The sequence below is a fragment of the Capra hircus genome, chromosome 6 (assembly GCF_001704415.2).
Source record: "Capra hircus breed San Clemente chromosome 6, ASM170441v1, whole genome shotgun sequence".
NCBI lineage: Eukaryota > Metazoa > Chordata > Mammalia > Artiodactyla > Bovidae > Capra > Capra hircus.
The window spans coordinates 108,303,349-108,306,704 of NC_030813.1; positions in this window are offsets into that span (position 1 = coordinate 108,303,349).

Consider the following 3,356-nt stretch of genomic DNA (forward strand, 5'->3'; position numbering starts at 1 on the left):
GATGAGTTAAGTGTTTTAGGGCTGTTGGGATAGAATGAATGTGTTGTACTTGTGAGAAAGACATTACTTGGGGAAGCTGAGGAGGAAAGTTACAGATTGAATGTTTATGCCCCCCACCAAATATCTGTATGTTTAAACTCTAACCCCCAATATGATGGGTCTTAGGATGTGGGGACATTGGAGGGGATTAGCTCATAAGGACTATATCTTTATGAATGAGATTAATATCCTTATCAAAGAGATCCCAGAAATATCTCTTGCCCCTTCTGTCTTTCAAGGACAGAGCAAAAAGTCAGCCATCTATGAACAAGGCAGACTGAGTGGCTTATAATTAACTGAAATGTATTTCTCACAGTTCTGTAGCCTGGGAAGTCTAATGCTCAATGAGTGATATTCGCTCAGTTGTGTCCAACTCTTTGTGACCCCAAGGATTATAGCCTGCCAGGCTCCTCTGTGCATGGGATTCTCCAGGCAAGAATACTGGAGTGGGTTGCCATGTCCTTCTCCATGCTCAATACATTATGATAATTGTCCAAATGTTTTATATCTACTGCGCAAAGGCAATAGAATTTACCTTCCACATCACTGTGGGAGTTAAGTAGGATGACTTGGTAAGTGTGTGTCACAGTGAATGAACGAAGTCACTCAGTCGTATCCCGACTCTGCGACCCCCATGGACTGCAGCCTAACAGGCTTCTCTGTCCATGGGCGCCAGGGTCCAGCCCCGGTGGATCCAGGGTGATTCGAAGGTGGGGATGGAGTCGGCATCCTTGGAAAAATACATATTTAATTACAGATATAGAGAGAGATTAGAAACGGATAGTGTAGTAGGAAGATTAGTGGAGAAAAAGAGGCTGAATAACTTGGATTACGTGGAATAGCATCCATGCTCCAGATGGGAATTCAGCCAGAGAAACGGGAGCAAGAAAGAAGCAACATGGGGGAATCAGTCTTTCCGGAAACTGATCCCGTTTCTTTATTTTTGGGTTTGCTTATATACCTTTTGTTACATATAGGGATCAATACAGAGTCACGCGGGGGTCAGCAGTCCTGACCTTTATCAAAATCAGGTGCTTCACATAAATGTATAAAAAAAAGGTCTTAGGGATATTACATCATCTTCTGGCCATGAGTGAGACCTGCTGACATTTTATGATCCTTTCTTTCTGATAACCAAAACACTTATTTCTTCCAAGTGTGTTTTTTCTTAAACCAGGCACCACCCTCCAAATAAAGTTACATTCCTATAGGGTGAGGGTGTAGTGAGTTACAATCAAGAAAGGAATCTATTTAACCCAAGGTCAATATGATTAATCTTAAAGGTTAATACTTATTTCTCCTATATGCTTAAAGGTTAATACTTATTTCTCCTATATGTTAGTTATATTCATTATAAGGGCAAGGAACATGGAGATTTAGCAGCAAACATCAGCCCAACAAATGAAAATCCTTTCACCAATGTTCCCCTTAAGATCTATTTAGTCTTAAGATAGTGATAAACTTACATTTTCACATAGTAAGGACACAGTGATTTATAACAAAGTACAGTGATCTATTACAAAAGAGAAAATTCATTAACTCAAAAAGTCTAGTAATGCTAACATCAAAAACTACTATATTTCCTTTTCTATATTCCAAATACACTGATTAATATATTCCCAGGTGCCTAAGGATATGGAGGCCTGGTGGCAATCATTGACTCAACAAGAAGAAAAGGCCCTATGCTAATTAAGACTTTCAAAATACTCCAAAACTCTCTGTGCTGTTTATGGTTAAGAGGTAGTAAACAATCATGTGCCTAGTGGCAGGAGTATGGATAATCCTGTCACACAAGCTAGTCTGTCAGCAGAGAGGTTTGACCTGAGAAATCCTTGTCCCACCCAGAGCAGGGAATTAGCAGCAATTATTGACACAACAAATGAAAAACCCTTCACCAATATAATTCCTAACCAACCCACTATACTAATAATTTCCAACTCCCCAAAAGAATTTGCCTTTAGTAAGTCTAAAACATCTCGTGCCTCTCAGGTTGGGAGGCTGTAAACAATCACATGTCACCTGACGAACCTATACAGGCGAGCTAGATAACCTTCAGAGGAGTCCGTAAGCTGAAACGCTCTTGTCATGCCCAGGAATTTTTATTGCCTTGGAGCTGCACGTTTACTCCTTCTCCGAGAGAAATGGTGATGGGGGAGAGCCCCCTGTAAAGTCAGAGGTGTAGGTGAGAGCATAAAACAGACTCTGGTTTTGGGGTTAGATGCTCGGGAACAGGGGGTTTCCTGAGGCTTGATCACGCCTTTGCATATGCCAAGCCTCCTTCCTCATGACCCTTGCCATGAGCGGAGTTCCTCACTCTGGCCCCGGCACATGGGATTTTCCAGGCAAGACTATTGGAGTGGGTTGCTATTTCCTTCCCCAGGGGACCTTTCTGACCCAGGGATCGAACCCAGGTCTCCCACATTGCAGGCAGATGCTTTACCCTCTGAGCCACCAGGGAAACTGTGTCACAGTAGTAGATGCCTGGAGTTCAGCATCTGATGGTTTGTGTCTCCTGCACTTCTTTTCCTTCAAACTGCTGTTGCTCCAGGGAGTGTAGACTTCCTAATCAATCGGTCAGTGCAAAGAATTTCTGAAAGTTTCTGCCTGTGGAGAAGATGTGTTTAAATAAATGTTAAAAAGCTTAAGGGAAAGAGGTGGAGATTGGAAGGAAGATGAAAGAAAGAAAAAAAAGGAAGAAAGGAAGATAGAAAGGAGGGAAGGTGAGAGGGAGGCAGCAAGGGAAGGAGGAAAGGAAAAGGAAAGAAAGAAAGACGGGAAGAAAGAGGGAATGCTCATGTTAGGTAGGATGGAAAACCTCATTTACTCATTCTGGTTGCCTTTTTTGAGAAGCAGGTTCAACTTGCTTTAGACAATGGAGAGTTCATCCTACAGCCTTTAAACAAAGCTTATGAAGAGTCCTAGGATCCTAAAAGATCCACCACCAGGGAGATGTTTATCTCAGAACTTAGGGGGCATGGGGCTGAGAAAACAAACACTTTGAATGTGTTTGGTGTTCAAGTGGGAGGGGCCAGGTCCCCCTCTTTTGACTTGTGGAGTCTCTGCCACCAGCTCGCAGCCCCCAGTATTTGAGAAGACCTGAACTTAGACCCTGAGTGGAAGGGGAGAGTGTGTGCTGTTTGTACAGCTGAAAACAAGATGAAAAACCCCAGGCCCCCTCTCACACCCCATTAGGCCCTGAAGTCCATGGAGTGTTGCACTCAACACATAAACACTCTGCTTGGGGAAGCGGTGGTCAGGGTGTGAGAGGGAGGGACGGCGTCTCGGGGAAGAACAATGGCATCTCTGTAAGGAGGCAG